This window comes from Bombina bombina, chromosome 4, assembly GCF_027579735.1.
Source record: "Bombina bombina isolate aBomBom1 chromosome 4, aBomBom1.pri, whole genome shotgun sequence".
NCBI lineage: Eukaryota > Metazoa > Chordata > Amphibia > Anura > Bombinatoridae > Bombina > Bombina bombina.
Window position 1 is genome coordinate 892032339 of NC_069502.1, and position 24167 is coordinate 892056505.

A 24167-nucleotide genomic window follows, 5' to 3' on the forward strand; every position below is an offset into this window, starting at 1 on the left:
ATCCTTATGACTTTCTAACGTTGTTATAAACAATAAACTAACTTTGATGTATATAAATCCTGAGAGTGCCCTCCCTTTCCTAGCTCATATATATATGATGAAATGGAGAAACTTTTGTTAAAAGAGCATAGATTACAGTGGGACATTTGGACTATGGAAACTTATACCAAACTTAAAATAATACCACGTGGTTTACGTTTAACTAAATTCCCAACTTTTGAGGTTACAGATTTGGACTTTGTCAATTCATGGAATGAGATACTTTCTGACTGTTCATTACGTTTAATGTCTTTGTTAACCTCTTATAAAGTACATCTGTTGAATGCAGTTAGAGAAGAAATTGCTATTTTACAGGCAGAAATGAACAAAAGGCTAACTGATACAAATTTTTCAAGGTTTGATGTGATATTGAAAACCGGTGTGGCAGAGGCCAAACAAGTAGTTCTAGAGACTAAACGTATCAAGTTTATTAGGGATCAGTCAGACTATGTTAATAATAGTGTTTATGTCTGGAAGCGTTCTGAAAGGAGCTCTTCTAGGAGAAACTATAGGGGAAGGTCCAGGAATAGACGTAACAACAGTAGGAACAACAATAGAAACAACAAGTCTGAACAGTCTAACCAGTCTAACCAATCACATAACTTCAAAAAAGTCACATACTCGGATAGTGAGTTTGAGTCAGGCGATGAAAGGGGTGCCTCAGGAGGTGAGGAACCACCAAAAGGTATTCTAAAAGTAACTCACACATCTAATGAGAAACCTATAAATGATTTATATAATCAACAGGCCACTAGGCCCAAAGAGATACATTCACTCCAGAACCCCACAGCCTCTAAATATGTTTATATTAGTGACATCACGCCCACTACACATACACAAGGGTCTATGGTTTCCAATGAAGATCTGCACAATATGGCGCAGGTTTTTTGCCTTCCCCCGCAAAAAACGGGGATTGGTCAAGGGACCAATGGCGAAGCAGATCGGTGCAAACTGAGGGGGAACAGGGGCAATCGGGGAAAACAAAAATACAAATAATTAATAATGTGATTAATTTGTCTGATCATACTTTGACACCATCTCAGCTTTCAGTACTTGGTTATGGTCTCAATTTTTAACCAACTAATAATTTTGACATCTTTAAAACATTACTAGATGTCAATAAGCTTATCAGAAATATCACTCTAAATAAATTTTATAATGACACCCCTGAAAATGCCCCTGATAATGCTGAATTTTCTATCAGAAACACAAGCATTAATCCAAAAACCTCCATTCACAAAGCTTCCTTTAAGGAAGCATGTGATACTCTAACTCTTGAACATCTCTTAAGGGAAGGTTCAGAAGATTCTGAATCAGATAGACTAAATTCCTATGGTGGTTTCAGAAACCCCTCTACTTTTTATCCCATACAGCATAGGGGCCAGATTCTTGAAACTTTTTCAAGAGAGTGGAGCGTGATCTTTTGGAACTCAAATCCAATAGCTCACATACCAAACAAAATCTTACTAGGCAAGAAAAAGTGTCTCTGGAGGAGTTGAGATGCAGGGAGGACATAGTTTTCCGCTCGGCGGATAAGGGTGGCTCCATAGTCGTCCTTAATCGGACTGATTATGTTCAGGAGGCCCTTCGCCAGCTCAATGACACGGAGAACTATGTCCCCCTTGCGTCCGATCCAACCAGAGCCTTCCAGAAAGAGCTATTTAGCTTGCTGGACGATGGATTAGAAGATGGACACTTTGACATTAAAACATTTGAGTATTTGTGTGTTAAACACCCTATAGTGCCCATCTTCCATCACTTACCTAAAGTGCACAAATCCCTCACAAATATCAAGGGACGTCCGATAGTGAGCGGAATAGGTTCTTTAACTGAACATATTTCACAATGGATAGACAGCCTTCTGCAACCATTGGTAGTCTCTCTGTTTGGTTACCTTCGGGACACCAAACATGCAATTGAGATATTGGAAGGCACAGATTGGAAATATGATGTATTCAGATGGGCATCAATTGATGTGGTTGCCCTATACTCGTCCATCCCCCATAAAGAGCGTTTGGAAGCGATAGCATACTTTCTGAAACATCACTCTAATCTTACCCAAGACTTTCAGATGTATATCTTACGTCTACTTAAATATCTACTGACCCATAACTATTTTAAATTCGGGGATCAATTCTATCTCCAGAGATGTGGGACGGCCATGGGGGCGAAATTCGCCCCCTCCTATGCCAACCTGTTCATGGGTTGGTGGGAGCTGTCCCACATCTATGGAGATAGTAATCCCTTCAGACATTTCATCCATTACTATGGGCGATACATAGATGACCTTCTGGTCATCTGGTTGGGTGATGATGCTGATTTTTCTAACTTTATATCCAACCTTAATGACAATACCTATGGTATTCGATTTACTTCTGAATTACATAATTCAATAAATTTTTTGGACATTACCCTAACCGGTACTAAAGAAGGACAAATCATCAGTAACATCTATAGGAAACCCATTGCTGGGAATGCGTTGTTACACGCCAAAAGCTGCCACCCAACCCATGTCCCTTTTGCTGTTGCCAAAGGACAATTTGTCAGAGTTAAGAGAAACTATAGTCAGGAAGATATGTTCTGTAAACAATCTGAAGATCTTACTAGAAGGCTCAAGCAAAGAGGCTACCCTGACAAAATCATACACAAAGCAAAGAGACAAGTTCAGAGTATTGATAGACATGAACTAATTAAAGAACAGTCTATGACATCCCGAAAATTCAATACTGATTCTCAAGGCATCACATTTGTCACAGAGTTCAGCGCACAATATCAAGAGATATGCAGTATCGTTAAAAAACATTTTAACTTCTTGTCCGCTGATGACAAACTGGAAAAATGTGTAAAAAATGGACTACGCTGTTCCTATCGGAGAACACGTACTCTAGCAAATACTTTATCACCATCATCATTACCAGAACTTGACAAACCAACTAGTTCGTGGCTTACACAAAAGGGCCTTTACAAGTGCAGACAAAAATGCCGGGTTTGTGAGTATATCACAGCTTCAAACATATTCAGATCAGAGGTTACAGGGGAAACTTTCCCAATTACCAGTTGTTTGAAATGCACTACCACATATGTGATATACTTGCTCACCTGTACATCGTGCCACCTACAATATGTAGGCCTCACCACTAACGAGGTAAAAGTTCGAATCAGAAACCACCTGTCTACGATACAGGCAGGTGAGGCTAGTACCCCACTTGTTAGACATTTTGCCCGCTGCCATGACAAAAACATTAGTACTTTAAGATGGCAAGCTATAGAGAGGGTTCTCTGCCCCCCTAGAGGTGGCGACCGAGAGAAGTTGTTGCAGAAGAGGGAGATGTACTGGATTTTCAAGCTCCAAACTAGGGTACCAAATGGTCTTAACTCTGAATATGACTTAATTAATTTTTGGAAATAGTAGTCATTTTTGGAGCTTCTGTCCGATGGTTATCTCCCTCTTCTGCAGCGTATTCCCATTCATTTTCATTTTCAATCTGCTTTTGTGCAAGAACCACATTTGCTATTGCTATTTCTATTTTTGCTATCCTCATATGTATACTGTAGTGAGCTATATATATATATATGAATCATGAAAAGTATACAAAGATTTTTGTTATGTAAACCAACATATTCTCATACTCTATTTACCTTATGGTTTACTTTAAATACTTTTCCTAAACAAGATGTCTATTATTATGCACTGATATTTAGCTCACTATTTCAAATAGTCATTCAGTGATTCAGTTCACTTAAAGGGACACTGAACCCAAATTTTTTCTTTCATGATTCAGATAGAGCTTGTAATTGTAAGCAACTTTCTAATTTACTTCTATTATTAATTTTTCTTCATTCTCTTGCAATCTTTATTTGAAAAGAAGGCATCTCAGCTAAGGAGCCAGCAAATTGTGGGTTCAGAACCATGGACAGCACTTGTTTAAAGGTGCTGTCCAATCAGCAAGGACAACCCAGGTTGTTCACCTAAAATGGGCCGGCATCTAAACTTACATTCTTGCTTTTCAAATAAACATAACAAGAAAATGAAGACAATTTGATAATAGGTGTAAATTAGAAAGTTGCTTAAAATTGCATGCTCTATCTGAATAACAAAATAAATTTTTTGGCTACAGTGTCCCTTTAAGTATTTCTGCATTCATCAAATGTAGTGTTGTATATGATACTTAATGTATATTATGAATATTTAACTTAATGTCAATTTTTCTATTTTTCTATTTATGTATTTTCCTTAACTGGTTTACCCAGTGACTTATTTACACTTTAATATAAAGTATTTTTTGCATAGGGCACTTTAAATTGTGTAAGCAGGAGATTAAAATTGTATGAGCAGGCAATGGAATTACCTATTGACACACCTTGTTGAATTTTTAATTCATTATCTTTTAACCAATGAGATGTAACCTACTCCCTTAAATAGGTTGTAAGGTGTTTCCTTAAACAGCTATGATTACGACCTGAGGGTCGAAACATGTCAGCCGTTTTGCACAAGTGACTGTGTCTCACTCACTGTTCCCATGGATGTTGTGGACTTTTAACATATTTGTATTAAAATTTGGACTTTTAATCAATTTCGTCTGCTGCACTCTGCCTTTGTTACCTATATATATATATATATATATATATATATATATATACCCTTCCTAGGCATCAGCCAGCAAAAATATAAATATAGCATTAGTTCTTGTCCACAATGTCACAAGTATCGAAATATGACAGAGAGTCTGAGAATGCTGTTAGGAAAATCATAAACTGTAAACCTGTTACAGATCAGCAAATGTCAGGCGATATTGTGACTGTTACCATGACATTTGTTTTGGCTATATGGTGGCCAGATATCATCAGGCGCCTCATGGATATAATACCAAAATATATTTTGTGAGATCTGGAGGTCACATAACCCAGATATGGACCTTTAGATTCCTACATCATACTAAAGCCATACAAATATTGAAACCTGGACTCTCAGGACTACTTGATACTTCAGTCTTACACTGAGTAAATTATGTCAATTTTTTTAAAAAATATGGGTTTAACTATAACCTATACCTTTAATGTATAAAATAAACTCTGTTTATCTTTTATTTACTCGGGAAAATTATTGCGCAAAACTGGATGTATATAAAAAAAATCATATATTTACTTCATTGATTTAGACAGCTGAGTAACAAAATGCTTAAAGGAGATTGTACGGTAATATTTTCCCCTTCAATGTGTTACCAGTGATCACTTTTGCCTGCTAGAGTGTATTAAATTATTTACATATAGATCCTTTACCTTTATTTTATTATTTTAATTAGCTGTCTTTGCCTTTTAAAGAGTAAGCTCCATAGTGGTGTTAACTGTTGTTCTAAAAAGGCATTTTTTGCTTAAATTTGTGGCAATAGCTTTCCAATTGCGTAGTGGCCAGGAAAGGTAAAGTGTGTGTGCATATATGTATATGGTGGAGATAAATTGGCATGAGAATAAAATCCTAAATTTATATCTATTGTATAGAAAATTGGCAAATCTAGACAAGTATCACTGCTTGCTTTTCAATTTCCCCAGATGTAATCTGTATACATTGTTACTACTGCACCAGGGATATTGCATATCTATTTTTTTACCCAGAATTCCCTGGTGCATTGGTAACAATGTATACAGAACCTAAAACTGAAGCCTTTATAAACATATACTTTTATGTCACAGAGGAGCATTTCTCCTTGAGCAAAGTAGGGAGCTGATTCCTCAGGGCACAATGACCTTCTTTATAATGTCTTCCATAGAAGACAATCAAACTATCCTATTCTAGGCTGTGTTAACGGTAGGACTACACCTGAGAATGGAGACCCATTTATGAGAAATTAAATGCTGCAAATTGAGACTTTGCTGAACATATTAGAGTAAAGAGGGTTGGACTATTGATTGGTTCTGTTACAGTGTAAATTACAAGTTGTATGTTTAATACATGCAAAATACTCTATTCTATCTTGTTCTATCACTGGGATAGTGTTATAGTTTTGTAATGGAATATTTTCTGATTGGTTGACTCCTTTCAAGTAGAGACATTCCACTGTATTGAATTTGCTGCTTATAATTGTATAATTTTAGTATATTCTATTTTTGATCATTGTGCTGTATATAAATGCAGACTCATGGAGTTTTCTAGGTTTATCCTTACACACCCTTCCTTTGTCCCATTTACCTCAGCTGTATATACTTCTCTATTCAACAAACTGACTGAAAAAGGTGAAACAGATAAAGAGAAATAGATAGTTTTTTTGGCTGCAAAACAGGAACATTTTGTTTAAAGGGACATTGTACACTAAATGTTTCTTTGCATACATGTTTTGTAGATTATCCATTTATATAGCCCATCTAGGAGTGTTTTTATAACAATGTATAGTTTTGCTTATTTTTTCATAACATTATGCTGATTTTCAGACTCCTAACCAAGCCCCACAGTATCAGATGTATACATGCGTTTACAGACACCTGCTGGCTCCTGTTGATGTTATATATCTTTTCATATGCAAGGAATGGGGGAGGGGTGTAGCTGCTCTTCTTGTTTTCAAAGCCCCTTTCACTGGGTGTTCCAGCCTAACCTCATCAACAGACCTAAACTGGGAGCTTCTAATATTTGGCTCAAATAAACAGCAGCTACTCAGGATTTTATTCCCACTCATGGTTATAGTGTAACTTTACCTAAAGGGACATGATGAAACCCATTTTTTTAATGGTTCAGATAGAGCATGCAATTTTAGAAAACTTTCCAATTTGCTCCTATTATAAAATTTTGCTCTTCTCTTGGTATCCTTTGTTGAAAAGCATAGTTAGGTAGGCAAAGGGAGCTAGCTGAACACACTGGCTGAGCCAATGACAAGAGACATATATGTGCTGCCACCAATCAGCAGCTAGCTCCCTGTTGTTCATTGCTGCTCCTGAGCCTACTTAGGTATGCTTTTCAACAAAATATACCAAAAGAGGAACTAAATTATATAATAGCAGCAAATGGGAAAGTTGTCTAAAATGGCATGCTCTAACTGAACCATTTAGGCAAAGTTACACTATAATCATGGGATTACATTACTTATCTGTTAATTTTATATATTTATTACTTTACTAGTCTGTTTATTTTATACATTTATTACACTACTAATCCCTTCATTATATATATTTATTACATTACTAATCTGTTCATTTTATACATTTATTACATTACTAATCCCTTAATTTTATACATTTATTAAATTACTAATCTCTTCATTTTATATATTTATTGTATTACTAATCCCTTCATTTTATACATTTATTACATTACTAGTCCCTTCATTTTATATATTTATTACTTTACTAATCTGTTCATTTTATACATGTATTACATTATTAATTCCTTCATTTTATACATTTATTACTTTACTAATCCCTTCATTTTATACATTTATTACATTACTAATCCCTTCATTTTATATATTTATTACATTACTAATCTGTTCATTTTATACATGTATTACTTTACTAATCCCTTCATTTTATATATTTATTACATTACTAATCCTTTCATTTTATATATTTATTACATTACTAATCCCTTCATTTTATACATTTATTACATTACTAATCTGTTCATTTTATATATTTATTACATTACTAATCCCTTCATTTTATATATTTATTACATTACTAATCCCTCCATTTTATACATTTATTACATTACTAATTTGTTCATTTTATACATTTATTACATTACTAATCCCTTCATTTTATATATTTATTACATTACTAATCCCTTCATTTTATACATTTATTACATTACTAGTCCCTTCATTTTATATATTTATTATTTTACTAATCTGTTCATTTTATACATTTATTACATTACTAATCCCTTCATTTTATATATTTATTACATTACTAATCCCTTCATTTTATACATTTATTACATTACTAGTCCCTTCATTTTATACATTTATTACATTACTAGTCCCTTCATTTTATATATTTATTACTTTACTAATCTGTTCATTTTATACATTTATTACATTACTAATCCCTTCATTTTATACATTTATTACATTATTAATCCCTTCATTTGATATATTTATTACATTACTAATCCCTTCATTTTATACATTTATTACATTATTAATCCCTTCATTTGATATATTTATTACATTACTAATCTGTTCATTTTATACATTTATTACATTACTAATCCCTTCATTTTATAAATTTATTACATTACTAATCCCTTCATTTTATACATTTATTACATTACTAATCCCTTCATTTTATACATTTACTACATTATTAATCCCTTCATTTTATATATTTATTACATTATTAATCCCTTCATTTTATATATTTATTACATTACTAATCTGTTCATTTTATACATTTATTACATTACTAATCCCTTCATTATATATATTTATTACATTACTAATCTGTCCATTTTATACATTTATTACATTACTAATCCCTTCATTTTATACATTTATTACATTATTAATCCTTTCATTTGATATATTTATTACATTACTAATCCCTTCATTTTATACATTTATTACACTATTAATCCCTTCATTTTATACATTTATTACATTTCTAATCTGTTAGTTTTATACATTTATTACATTACTAATCCCTTCATTTTATACATTTATTACATTATTAATCTTTTCATTTAATACATTTATTACATTACTAATTCAGATTCAGATAAAGCATACAATTTTAAACAAGTTTGTATTTACTTCTATTATTAAATGTGGTTCATTCTTTTGGTATCCTTTGCTAAAGGATCCTCAATGCACTACATGTAGCAGCCACCAATCAGCAAGCACTACCCAGAGTGCTGAACAAAAAATGGGCTTGCTCCTAAGCTTACATTCCTGCTTTTTCAAATAAAGATACCAAGATAACAAAGAAAATTTGATAATATTAGTAAAATAGAAAGTTGCTTAAAACTGCATGCGCAATCTGAATCATGAAAGAAAAATTGGGTTTAATATCCCTTTAAGTAACCTAAAATGTACTTAATTGGTGAAGAAAAATAATATGATTGTAATTGCTACAATGTTATTGATGACTAAGAACACATGCCTCTTTTCAATGGCTCACCAGGTGTGTTCAGCTAGCACTTATTCTGGGGATGACTTTAACTATGTGTTTAATCACTTATGCAGACAATATTGCAATAACAAAATAATCTAACATTCCCTTTTATGTTTTGTTAATGTTCTTGAGTGTAATTGGAATATAGTATGCCGCTAATCAGGAGCTCATTTGGGTAAAATCACCCAAATCTGAAAGCTAATTCAAATTGGAAAGCTCACAAATTTTCCTTAGTAGTATCTGGGACTTGGAAACTGAATGAGTAAGGAGGTAGTCTGAGCATAAACATTAATTTAGATTGAGATCAAAGTTTCAGGTAATCCTGTATTTTGCTGGACTTTTACAGTTAGCATAGTGGTGTCAGGAATACAGAACTCCCAAACTGGTACCCTCTTGCAATCAACCTTATTGATTTAAAATGATAGTGATAGTTATTAACCTAACCACCAAGCCATTCAAATTCCTATTTGCTCTTTATCTTTCTAGGCTTACATCCCTCATCAGTCTAGGCCTATATCTTTTTGCCTAAAAAAAGGAGCAATCTGATTATAGTGTGTGTCATTTTAATCATTAGCGCATAAGGAAAAGAAGTGTACTTCTTAAAGAAACACTGTACTCAAAATTTTCTGTTATCCATATTTAAAATATTTTAATTTGTATTTATTATATATAAAAGACAAAATTAAACTTTCATGATTCAGATAGAGCACGCAATTTTGGGACACTTTTAAATTAATTTCCATTATTATTATCATTATTATTATCATTTATTTGTATAGCGCCGCCAAATTCTGTAGATTTACATTGTTCTCTTGGTAGCATTTGTTGCGTTTTTATTTTTATTTTAGAAATGCTGCGGTTGTAATTATTGCTTTTGCACATTGCTAGTGATTCAAGTTTGCTGCACGAGATATCATGTTATGGGGGCGCTTAACACAGCTACATATGTTAAAGGGACAGATAGAGCATAGATTTTTTTTTAAACAACTTTCCAATTTACTTTTATTATCAATTTTGCTTCCTTTTTTTGACATCCTTTGTTGGAGGATGAATGCACTACTGGGAGATATCTGAATACATCTGTAAGCCAATGATAAGAGGCATATATGTGCAGCCACCAATCAGCAGCTAGCTCCCAGCTCCTAAGCCCCACTAGGCTTTTCAACAAAGGATACCACGAGAACTAAGCATATTAGATAATAGTAGTATATTGTAAAGTTGTTTAAAATCTATGCTCTATCTGAATCATAAAAGAAAAAAAATGGGTTTCATATCCCTTTAATGGCAGGAACACTCACTAATGAAAAGATTGGTGAAGTAAACATCAATAAATTTTGAATATGAATTTGCCTTAACAATGAGGTCTCTCAGCAACCTAATATTTATGAATCTATCCCAATTTCTTTTGTAAGGTGGTAAGAGTCCATGTGCCCTAACATGTGGGATTACATTCCCATCACTAGGAGGAGGCAAAGAACCCCACACAACAAGAGCTTTTAAACTCTCCCACCTCCATGTACTACTTAGTTTTGTTTTTTGCCTCCCAGAAGGAAGGTGAAGATGTGAAGTGTTCCAGTTTCTATGTTGACAGGGGTGCTCAGACCTATGTGAGACCCGTTAACCTCTTTGTTCATTGGTTCCTGGATGCAGGAGTACTGGGTGGTGATGCAGTATTTCCTTAGGGGATTTCTGTCATAACTCTTCTACAGGTGTTGCGGGGACATGTCATTTAGCCTCCTACTGTTGGATCTGCATGGTACTCCTCTCCTATATCTTCTGTTGTTGCCTTCACAGCACTGGATGAGCTCTATACTGGATACAGCTCTTCTCATTGCTGGTAAGATCAGTGGAGTGGGTGCTTCTATCAGGTAAGTACAATGCACTCACATAGCCCATACGCTATGTGTAGATACATACCCCTATATAGCATAGCCAGGGGACAAACATGTAGAAAAGGGAGATAAAAACAGAGCGCAAAACTAATCAAGTGAAGTTTATTTACAAACAGCCAATGCCCACATTAAAACACACTTACTATAATGTGTAAAGTATTAAGCCTGTAAAATGCAGAGCACCAGCATGTGCATCAAAAGTTTCCACCAGGAGAGGAATCCCCCATCACGGAGTGCCCCTAACAGGCGTCTCTAGATCCCACGAGTGGATGCTATCACTTGACCTTAGGACGCTCCATGTTGGGATCAGAAAGAACAGGTGATACTGATGCCTCTAAGCATTTCTCCTGGACCACGGCCAGGCTTTCTCAAGTGGAAGATAATGCATATACCAATAGCACTTGTCCTCTCCTTTTTATAGCGGTATATGATTGACCCACCCCCTCATTTATATAATAGGCTGGTCAGAAGCTGTTTCACATCAAACTTTTTGGAATAGGGAAACTATTGCAGTCAAATTGATGCTGGTGATCTTAGCCTCCCCATGCAGTCAGCAGAGCAGTCCTTTCTCAACTCTTAACATCCTTCAGTCCTCTAAGGTATATATCACCGGCACCAACATATACTCATCAGTATATACATCAATAAATACACATCAGAGGTGAGGCCCACCTGGAAATGGTTTGGTCTTGTCTCTGCTACTCTGCTACAAACATGTCAGTGTTTATAGAGTTAATGGGATATTTGTATTTATATGTTTTATCAAGTGCTGCAAATTCTTTGTAGGGCCTATGGTCTCTCAGTTATGGTCTTATTACCTCAGGAGCTCTCTTTTAATTTTAACTACTTTTAAGAGCACAGTCACTTTAAATATTGGTTGGACGGCTCTTTGTTATGTTCACTTTAGGCAATTGTGCTTTTTGACTAGTGACTTCATACCGGGAGCATTATTGGAGGGTGCACGCAGAGCTATCTATATTATTACTAATCTGGTCCTGTCTGCACCAGGCTGAAGGGGGAGCACGGTCTTTACTGGTAACACGCGGCGGGTGCTCTATTAAGGTTAATATCTTCTTACCATCTGAAATTTGCACATTTTTTTCCCTTTGCCTTGTCAGCTTTTGTCAGCGATTGTATTTGGAGGGATTGCTTTAATTGTCATCTGCACCCCGAAGCAGAGGGGGTGAGTTCCTTATGCACCCTGAGGTGGCAGAGTGTTAAAGTAATGTGTTTAAGCCTATTTGTAAGCAAGAGGTTTCTAGGGGTTAAAAATTGTTATTTTGGGGTACTTGATTGTCAACTGAGAGACTATATTAGTTATGCAATATATAATATCTCATACTCTACACTGTATCTGTATTTTACATTACTGCCCAGTTTTGTGCAATTTATACTAGCATTGTGACTTAAATCTATCACGTCACTGTTTTTTAATCACTAGCCTATATATTCCTTCCATTTGTTCTCCTACAAACAATTGTGGCTCGATTCAAAGAGAATGCCTCAGTCATTCTGATATCTCCATCTTGGCCCGCAGGGCCTGGTATGCAGATCTGATTCAGATGTACAGTTCTCCTCTTCGGCTCTTTCCACAATGCCAGAACCTATTGTTTCAAGGTCCTCTATTTTACCAAGAATTAAATCTCTAAATCTGCCCGGCATGAAGGTTAAACGCCTTATTTTGAACAGAGGTTTCTCAGAGGAAGTAGTTAAAACTCTTCTACAGGCTAGAAAGCCAGTGAATAGAAAGATTTTTTAAAAAATCTGGAAGTTACATTTGTACAAGCATGAGTGTCCTCGGATCTGTTGGCATTCCCTTAGAATACCCAGAATCCTTCAGTTTTCTTCAGTACAGGTAAGATAAGGGTTTACTGAAAAACGAGAGAACACAGAGGCGCCAAACATGGCCTAGTACAGCCAAAAACCAAAATCTGCAATCCACACAAATGACAATTGGATACTCACAAAGGGGATGCACCCTTTGGTGCTATTGGGACAGACTGGAGCCTCTCAGTGGTCCAGCTCACTGGTGCACATCGGGAGTCAATCGGAGCCCTTGGTGATAGTTGTTATCAGATTCCTAAGTGGACACAAAATGTGCAGACCATAGCCCAGTAACGTTTAGACAGAAAAATGGTGAAATGAGCAATCTTACTTACAAGATCAAGAGCACCTGCAGGTGCATTCACAACATACTGGAACCAAACAGTCGCCCAGTAGACTGATACCTCCAGGTAAAAACAGGATATCTCTTAGGTGCCAGCATGTAAATTAACAGCATTCAAAGGGTGAAAAAAACTCCATTTAAAAAAGCAAGTGTATAACTTAAAAATCTTTTTTTTTTTTTTCCCATTCTTAAATCAGAGTTTATTACCAAGCTAAAGTTATATCAATTAAAAAATTACATAAACAAAACAGGCTCATTTATAATAAGAAAGATGCAACATAATGGATAATAAAAATAATCTATTTTATTTTTTTTTTACTTTAGAAATTGTTTGTTCAGTGCAGATTTTTTAGTAGCTAAAGGGTTAATATATTACAGCTAAAACTGGCCTTTGTTATAATTATTTTAAATCCAATTTTTACCTCCAGTAATAATGTAAAATATTACTTCAAGCAGAAAATCATAGCTCTGCTTCTGCTTGTGTTAATTCTTCCCCTGCTTGCTGCTCTCTCAGCTGGTATTTTCCTTGTGTGAAAAGCTTTTTTTTTTTTATTATTTTAACTTTTTTATTGAGGAAAAGTGATACAGGCAGTTTGTATGTTAGACATAATACAAGAAATTGACGTGTCAAATCTAACTGCAATTAATCTACAATATTGAAAGTCCTCCATTTTCAGCCCCATTAATAGCTATACAGGTCTCTCTTGGAGCAGACTTGATGCTTATTTAAGTCCTTGGGGTTAACATGCAGCAGGAGAGAGATAAACTGAAGGTGTGCACTGTGCAAAAACAAAATCAACATAGGGATAAACAATTATCAACACTCATAACAGTTAATATAACAAGATATAGATGTATACCTTCATTAGTATTCCTCACTTTTTGCTTTAAGGTTTTAAATCAGCACATGGGTCCCAGAGAGTTTTATAATGTAGGGATATAGCGATTTATAGTAATTAAAGGTAAAAAACACTCTATCCAGCTCCTTATAGGGTAAAAATACTATATACAATGTAGGATATGGGAGTACTTGTCACATGTTATGATAAGGGGGTTTTAGAAAGGTAAATCCTTGTGCCTTTTATTGCAGATGACCAAGCGCTGTTATAATACAACTTTATACTGTTAATCCTATTCATGCAGCCTAATGCTACCAGTCTTTGCTAGACTTGAAGATATGGCTGTAGGTAAAGCTGATTGACAGTTCATGCCACAGGTTGCCAGGGGATCTAGTGGAAAATTAACTATTATACATTTACCCTGTGGGTGCAGGTAGCATCATGTTAGGCCAAGCGTTCCTACCAGAGAGGGTATCCGCATGCTACCCTACCCCGGATCTAGAGATGTGGCCCCCGCAGAGCACCAAAACACATGTCCCTTCTGCTTTAAGTAAGCGTGATTGATACTGGTGCCTGTGTGGTAGCTGAAATGCAGGGAGTCGTTCCATCAGCTTCCAAGGAGACTCCGATGCGCTGCGGGTCACAAAACCTTCCGACTCCAATGGACACAGCACCTTCCTGGCAATGTCCGGTCTCCGCCCCACCGTGAGCTGCGTTACCTTTCTGCTCGTTAGCCATGGGGTCGGCTCTCTTGATGAGGGTACTTTCTGCCAGGTGATCTCTTTTAGGCTCATTTTAAGCTGGATTCCCCTCTTTTCTTTGCATGCTGCCTTTGTATCTCTCTGTGCTGCTTGCGGGCCTGGTGTTGTGCCTCCGATGTGCTTTGCTTCAGTTGAGTCCGTTGCGGCAGGGGGCACCCGTAGTATTAAATAATCGTAAGGGGCCCTGTCCATCAGCTGGGCCATAAGGCGCTCAAATCTTTCTAGGCGTGGGTCAGAGTCCTGTGTAAAACATTGTCCCGCCAAACCCGCCATTTTAGTTTTCAGCTGAGTGTATATGCACTGAGGTTATATTTGTAGATTTCTCCCTTTGTAGGTAGGAAAGCCTTGTATTATAATATAAAAGTCAGTAAGGCAGACAACTGCTGCCAGCACTGTAGACCCGGTATAACCGGGGGGGGGTCGTTACCTATATGTAGGCCGCCGCCTTAGGTCTTAACTTGCCAAACTGTAGCCCTGAGATCATGAAGACAGGAATCAAGCTGTATAATGTTTCTATTATGTCCACTGCGGCTGTTATATGCCTAATTATAAGCTTGATTTGGCTGTTAAATGCTCTTTAATCGGCGGATTGTTGAGGTTTCTTTCAGAGCTCTCAGTAAATACGTCCTGCTAGGTACGCTGCTCCGACACGCCCCCCAACTTAAAAATCTTTATTTAAAATGCGACGCGTTTCTCAGCTGTAACAAGCTGTTTCATCAGGCAAAAATATATATAAGATAAGGGTTTATCTGCAAGTTTTTTTAAAGGGTGAAATATTGTCTCTTTCTATTTGCAATTGCTTCAGCTAGGAGAGTTTTCAGAGTTGTAAGCTTTGTCTTGTAAATCTCACTTTCTTATTTTCCATAAAGATAAGGAGGTTTAGCATACCCACTATTGGTTCTTACCAAAGGTTGTTTCTTATGAAAACATAAACCAAGAAATTGTGGTCCCTTCTTTATGTTCCAGTCCTTCAAATTCCAAAAAGAGACTTCTTCACTACCTAGATGTGGTTAGAGCCTTTACTGGCTTCTAAGGAGTTTCAGTTTATCTATTATTCTGGTCCTCGTAGGGTACAAAAAACTACAACAGTTACCTTAGCCTCTTGGTTAGAACAGATGATTCACAAAGCTTACTTGGTGGCGGGAAAGTCTCTCCCTAAACATATCACTGCTCATTCTACCACATCAGTTCCACTTCTTGGGCTTTCAAAAACAAAACTTCAATGGAACAGGTTTGCATAGATGCAACCTGGTCTTCCTTACACACATTTGCCAGATTTTATTATTTTGATATATTTGCCTACTTGCAGGCTTTTTTTTGCAGGAAACTCCTTCAAGCTTCAGTGTCTGTCAAATTGTAATTGCCTTTCTTCTTGTCCCATTCTTTGGCTTGTGGACTCTCACTACCTTATGAAAGAAAACATAATTTGTGCTTACCGGATAAATTCCTTTCTTTCATGGTGGTGAGGGTCCACAAGACCCCACCAATTTATTTTTATTTTGGCAGCAGTTTTGTTTACAACTCTTCATCCCTTGCTTTGCCTTTCCTACCTTTCTTTTCACCTTTCCTTTGCTCAACTAAACTGAGTAGTACAGGGAGGTTGGATGGTTTAAAAGCTTTTGTTGTTTGGGGTTCTTTGCCCACTAGTGGTGGGAATTCAATCCCACATGTCAAGGTTAGTGGACTCACATCACCATGAAAGAAAGGAATTTATCATGTTATCATAAATTATGATTTTTTAAAATCTCACTTCTGAATGTGCCAGTTGTCCTCTACAAAAATACCACATAATCTGTAGGAGACTGGGTGCAATCATAGGTGGGGGTAACACAATGCCCCACCCCAAAAGCTCTGCTTTATCCACTACTCTTCATCCCACCATCTATATTTTTCTGAGCAGTCATTTAGCCCTTGGCTCCCATTAACATACAAATCTATCATTTAACTTCTGTTGCCAGTAACACACCTAAACAGTAATGATTTAAACCCTTTGACTTCTGCTTACGCCAATCTGCTCCATAATTGTTATTCATTGAGGCATATGAGGCATTTTTACATTAAGCTAACTCTAGGATACTTTAAAAAAAAACTGGACATTTAAGTGTCCTGCATTTTTGTGTAAATTTAACTGGACATCTTGTTAAAATACTTGACTTTCCTGTTGAATACTGGACATCTGGCATCCCTAGTCAGTAGAAGCTGAGTCATAACTTTTTTTTTTTTTAAACTGTTTACAGTTTTTTTTTTTTTTTTTTTAAGTAACTTCAAACAGCACTGCTAAGGAATATTCTATATTTCCCAGGCAGGTGCACATAGCAAACAATTTAATTAAACATCTTATTTCCTTCCAATGTGGTTCCTAATCTAGTACTCATATTCATCTGTTGTTTATTTGGATTAAATAGCCTTTATAATTGTATTACCATGTAACATAATAATAATAATAGGGTACACAGTAGTTTAAAATGTGATTTTTTTTTCTTCATTTTTTATAAAAATACATTTGTATATTTGAAACACACAGCACTGCATTTAAAATTGCTTGAAAGTACCATTATGGTAAACAAAATGACATCCTGTAAATAGTTAAATCGTGTAATTTTAACACTAGCGACACTGCAACTCTTTGTATGATCCCCACAAAAGGGTTAAACGTATCCTTTAAATACCGCTCAGGAGCTGCAGAGAAATGCTGGTCCCAAGTAGAAATTTACGCTGAGCCAATTACATATAGACTTGCAAGGTCACTAGTGTAAAAATGACATGCTCTAACGAATTACAGACAGAATGCCATTTTTTCACTACTATTGCCCTTTAAAGGCATTTTTGCTGTACATTTTCTGGTGCAAAATGATTGTGTTAATATCTATTACTGACAATAGTTTTGAAATGTATTGTTTAATAAAAATATACTAAACACCCATTTATGCTTATAGATTTATAGAATAAAGAAATTGCATATTTATACTTGAAGAAGTAACGTGATTGACAAAATGCACTTATGCCAAACACCTTACTTAAAGCGACAGTAAAGCCAAAATTTAAATTTCACATAGCTCCGGCGGTCCTCCTTGCGTGCTTGGTTGCCAAGGCAACGTCTAGCATGGCTGAGCCGTCCCCTCCAGCTGACGTCAGCACTAGGCTTCTTATTTCGGGCTTCCTGTTTCTTCGATGCCCGTTTATTTGTTTCTCTTTGTGGCTTCTGTGAGTTCTCTGTTTTGCTCCTGAACCTCTGCCTTATAACCTGTTGCCAAACTCTGCAAGTTTTGACTACGCTGTGTTTAACCCTCAAACTGCCTGATAACCTGTTGCCAAACTCTGCAAGTACTGACTACGCTGTGTTTAACCCTCAAACTGCCTGATAACCTGTTGCCAAACTCTGCAAGTATTGACTACGCTGTGTTTAACCCTCAAACTGCCTGATAACCTGAGGCCAAACTCTGCAAGTACTGACTACGCTGTGTTTAACCCTCAAACTGCCTGATAACCTGTTGCCAAACTCAGCATTACCGACTACGCTATGTTTAACCCTCAGACTGCCTGATAACAAGTTGCCAAACTCTGCATTATTGACCACGCTGGTAATTAACACTCAAACTGTCTGATTACCTGTTGCTAGACTTTGCATTTCTGACTTTGCAGTGCTTAACCCTCAAATTGCCTGATTTCAAGTTACCAACTTGCATTACTAACTGTTTATTGTTTATCCCTCCTTCTGTCTGAGAATAAGTTGTCTAGCCTGCAACCCTGGTACAGTAGAGGACTATTCCTGAACTGCCTGTATATAGTTCCCTATTCAGAAGTTTTTCAGGCTGATATCAAGCATTCCATTACTCTCCCAGAGGACTCTGACCAACACTACTCCATATCGTGAGTACCTTGTTTTATAGAAGTTGTCGTGGGGTCACGTCCTGGATTAAACTCAGAGTGCCAGGGTGTTGTTTAAGTTCGCCCTAGCATTTGGGTCTTCTTCTGGACATTTCCTAACCTGACATTACATACGGGCCATATTATGGACCCCGATGAGTTATCCAGGGCTGTGGCTCTACAAGGGCAACGTCTAGGAAATCATTCTGCTCATTTACAGTCTTTGGATTCCAAGCTTGACCAGATTACTGCTCTGCTACATAACCTCTCCGCTCCTTCTCAAGCTACGGCTACTCCTGCTGCAGCTGCTGCTAGTTCCAATGCCGTTTATAACCCGCCTCAGCCAGTCGGACAGTATATTCCTAGAATCCCTCTTCCAGATAAATATGACGGTAATCCGGAAGAATGCAGTGGATTCCTAAATCAGTGTCATTTACACTTCAGAAACAATCCTCAAGTGTTTGTCAATTCTTCTTCCAAAATCACCTTTATTATTTCCCTCATGAAGGGTAAGGCTCTAGCCTGGGTGTCTCCTCTTTTGGAGAGAGATGATCCTCTACTTCAGGATGTGGAATTATTCCCGTCTATTTTTTCTTCTGTTTTTGACAAGCCTGGGAGGTCTGCAGCTGCTGAGGTAGGATTGTTGGATTTGAGACAGGGATCCCTTTCTGTAGCTCAATAAGCTATTGAATTCAGGACTTTAGCCGCAGAAACTGATTGGAACCATGGAGCCTTACGGGCAGCCTTTCGCAAAGGACTTTGCGAAAGCCTTAAAGATGAGCTTGTATTTCGGGAGCTTCCCGACTCGTTGGAGGATCTTATCAATTTATGTATTAATCTTGACGCCCAGCATACTGAACGTCTTCAGGAGAGAGATAGGAATCAGAGATCCTTTTCTAGGTCTACTTATCGTCCTCCTATTTGAACCCCAAGTCTTTCCAATAATAATTCCCATTCATCGGAGTCTGTAGAACCCATGGAAGTAGGAGCTATTAAGTTAACAGAAGCTGAATGTCATAGAAGGCGTACTCTTGGGTTATGTCTATATTGTGGCACCAAAGGACATTTACTGAAGGACTGTCCTATCTGGCCAGTAAAAGCCAAGGCTTAACTATTGATAGAGGGACAGAGTTAAGCCAGAATCCCATGTCATCCCTCAATTCTAAACTTTTTGTTCCTATAACTATCACCTTTGGAGACACCAAGCTTCAAGCTCAAGCTCTCATTGACTCTGGAGCTGCTGGAATTTTCATTGATTCAAGTTTTGTTGACTCTCTCAGGATTCCTCTTCTAGCCAAGAAACAGTTAATCAAGGTAACTACTGTTAGTGGACAGCCTATGGGTTCTGGAATCATTCAACATTCTACTATTCCTCTTCTTTTATCTGTGGGCATAGTCCACTCTGAAATTATTCGTTATGATGTCATCTCTTCCCCCCACATACCATTGATTCTGGGGTTACCTTGGTTGCAGCTTCATGACCCGGTATTCTCATGGTCTAAAGGAGAACTTATTTCCTGGGGAACTACCTGTTTTAAGCATTGCCTGCAAAATCCCTCTAAACCATCCTGTCCTGTTGTAGCTATGGTGGAAGTTCCTGATTCGTTGCCTAATTACTATCATGCCTTTTGTGATGTGTTTTTCAAAAAGGAGGCTGAGACGTTACCTCCTCACCGGATATTTGACTGTCCTATTGAATTGTATTCTGGGGCTCCTCTACCTAAGTGAAGGACCTATCCTCTCTCTCGTCAAGAAAATGTCTCTCTTGAAGAATAAATTAAGAACAACTTAGCTAGAGGATTTATTCATCCTTCCTCTTCACCTGTGGGTGCAGGGTTTTTCTTCATTGGGAAAAAAGATGGAGGTCTTCGTCCCTGTATTGATTATCGGGCTTTGAATCAGATTACTGTCAAGAACAGTTACCCTCTTCCGCTGATCCCTGAGCTATTTGATCGTCTCCAAGGTGCATCTATTTTCTCCAAGTTGGATCTTCGTGGGGCCTACAACTTGGTCAGAATTCGTAAAGGAGATGAATGGAAGACAATATTTAACACTAGATTTGGTCACTACGAGTATCTTGTAATGCCTTTTGGATTGTGCAATGCACCAGCAGTATGTCAGCACTTTGTTAATGAGATCTTCAGAGATTATCTAAATCAATTTGTTATCATTTATCTCGATGGCATTCTGATCTATTCCAGAATATTACAGGAACATGTACAACATGTAAAACTTGTGCATCAAAGATTACGTGATAACTCCCTAGTCTCTAAATTAGAGAAATGCTCTTTCCATCAGAGTTCCATTCCCTTTTTGGGTTATATTATTTCAGAATCGGGTTTTGAGATGGATCCTGATAAACTTTCGGCTATCAAGGACTGGCCCAGACCAACCACTCTCAAATCTCTGCAGAGGTTTCTTGGCTTTGCCAACTACTATAGAAAGTTTATAAAGAACTTTGCTGACATCACGTCTCCTCTCACTTTTCTTACTAAGAAAGGACAATCTTGTAAGAACTGGTCTACTTCGGCAGTACAGGCTTTTGAAACGCTGAAATCAGCGTTTCCTTCTGCACTTCTCCTCAGTCATCCAGTTCCTGATCTCCAGTTTATTTTGGAGGTAGATGCTTCCTCTATTGCTGCTGGAGCTGTTCTCTCCCAACGAAATCCATCTACCAGCAAGATACATCCGGTGGCATTCTTTTCTAAAAAATTCAATCCTGCCGAGTTAAACTATGATGTGGGCAATAAGGAACTGTTGGCTATAAAATTAGCTTTGTATGAGTGGAGACATTGGTTGGAGGGTATTAGTCAACCTTTTTTCATTCTGACAGACCACAAGAATCTCTTATACCTCCATTCAGCTAAACGCCTCAATCCTCGTCAGGCTCGGTGGGCCTTGTTCTTCTCCAGGTACTTTCCTATGTTCCTGGTTCCAAACATTCCAAGGCAGATGCGTTATCCAGGCAATTCCAATCTTCTAAGTCTTCTCCATTGGATTCTGAACCCATACTACGTCCAGTCAGAGTGTTGGCTCAAGTATCCTCTTTTCCAGTACAAGCTTTACGTTCTGCTCAAGACCGGGTACCATCTTCTTACAAACTTCCTTCTGGTATCCTGTATGTACCCAGAGGATTACGTCTTAAGCTTTTACGTTGGGCTCACGACAACATCTCAGCAGGTCATCCTGGTGTAACCAATACACTGTGGAAACTGAAGCAGCATGTTTGGTCGTCCACCATGAGGAGGGATGTTAAGGATTACAGCTTGTAGCTCTTGTGCTTCGAACAAACAATCTTCTCATCGACCGTTTGGTTTGTTACACCCTCTTCCGGTTCCTCATTACCCTTGGTCCCACATATCTATGGACTTTGTTACGAATCTTCCTGTTTCTGCTGGAAATATGACCATTTGGGTAGTGGTGGATTGATTCTCCAAGTCCACTCACTTCATACCTCTTCCAGGTTTGCCTTCAGCTTGAAAACTTTCTGAACTTTTTGTTCTGCATATATCTCGATTACATGGATTCCCCTCTGACATAGTCTCGTGGAGTTCAATTTGTTTCCAAATTTTGGAGGTCTTTTTGTAAGCACTTTGGAATCAACATATCTCTTTCTACTGAACATCATCCTCAATCCAACGGACAGAACGAGCGTGTAAATCAATCCTTGGAATCTTTTCTTAGACATTATGTAAATCATCACCACTCCAACTGGTCCCAGTTATTGCCTTTATTGGAATTAGCTCACAACTCACGCTACAATTCCTCCTTACAGACCTCACCCTTCAAGGCGGCTTATGGTTTTGAACCTAGAACTTTTCCTATGATTAAAGTTCTACTGATGTTCCTGGAGCAGATCGCATTGTGAAAAATCTCAGTAACCATTGGCAACTTATTCGTCAAAATCTACTCTCTTCTTCCTTAAAGCACAAGAAATATGCTGATCGCAGAAGGTGTAAGGATCCTTTACTTCATACTGGAGACAGGGTATTTTTATCCACAATATTCATACGTCTAAAACAACCTTGTACAAAGTTGGGTCCTAAGTACATAGGACCTTTTCGAATTGTTACCAAGGTTTGTTCTTCAGCATACCGCCTGGCCCTTACCCAAGACCCTCAAGATTCATCCTGTGTTTCATGTAACCCTACTCAAGCCAGTCATCTGCAACCGGTACTCCATCAAGAGTAAACCTACTCCTCCACTTTCTGTAGAGGGTACTTCAGAGTTCGAGGTTAGTCAGATTCTGGATTCCAAGCTACGGGGCAATCGGTTGTACTACCTGGTCCATTGGAAGGGTTACCCTATCACTGAACGATCTTGGGAACCAGCCTCTCATGTTCTTGCTCGTGCTCTTGTCAAGTCTTTTCACATGAAATATCCTGCCATGCCTGGTCGGGTCCCCCAGAGGGGTCCTTGAGGAGGGGGCACTGTCACGCTTGGCCGCCGGGAAGCTCCGGCGGTCTTCCTTGCATGCTTGGTTGCCAAGGCAACGTCTAGCTTTGCTGAGCCGTCCCCTCCAGCTGACGTCAGGACTAGGCTTCTTATTCCGGGCTTCCTGTTTCTTCGGTGCCCGTTTGTTTGTTTCTCTTTGTGTCTTCTGTGAGTTCTCTGTTTTGCTCCTGAACCTCTGCCTGATAACCTGTTGCCAAACTCTGCAAGTATTGACTACGCTGTGTTTAACACTCAAACTGCCTGATAACCTGTTGCCAAACTCTGCAAGTTTTGACTACGCTGTGTTTAACCCTCAAACTGCCTGATAACCTGTTGCCAAACTCTGCAAGTTTTGAGTACGCTGTGTTTAACCCTCAAACTGCCTGATAACCTGTTGCCAAACTCTGCAAGTACTGACTACGCTGTGTTTAACCCTCAAACTGCCTGATAACCGTTTGCCAAACTCTGCAAGTACTGACTATGTTGTGTTTAACCCTCAAACTGCCTGATAGCCTGTTGCCAAACTCAGCATTACCGACTATGCTATGTTTAACCCTCAGACTGCCTGATAACAAGTTGCCAAACTCTGCATTATTGACCACGCTGGTAATTAACACTCAAACTGTCTGATTACCTGTTGCTAGACTTTGCATTTCTGACTTCGCAGTGCTTAACCCTCAAATTGCCTGATTTCAAGTTACCAACTCCTGCATTACTAACTGTTTATTGTTTATCCCTCCTTCTGTCTGAGGATAAGTTGTCTACCCTGCAACCCTGGTAGAGGACTATTCCTGAACTGCCTGTATATAGTTCCCTATTCAGAAGTTTTTCCAGCTGATTCCATTACTCTCCCAGAGGACTCTGACCAACACTACTCCATATCGTGAGTATCTTGTTTTATAGAAGTTGTCGTGGGGTCACGTCCTGGATTAAAGTCAGTGTGCAAGGGTGTTGTTTAAGTTCGCCCTAGCATTGGGGCATTCTTCTGGACATTTCCTAACCTGACAATGCCATTGAAAATGAAAACTAAGAATTGCAATCCACTGTTTACATTGCTGTTTTGGTTACT

The 24167-nt window shown here is 37.8% G+C and overlaps 1 protein-coding gene across 1 annotated transcript in view; it reads left to right on the forward strand.

Moving 5' to 3' along the window:
* Positions 1 to 24167, forward strand: part of MYCT1 (MYC target 1) — a 105452-nt gene that overhangs the window by 28884 nt on the left and 52401 nt on the right. The gene's annotated exons all lie outside the window — the stretch shown is intronic.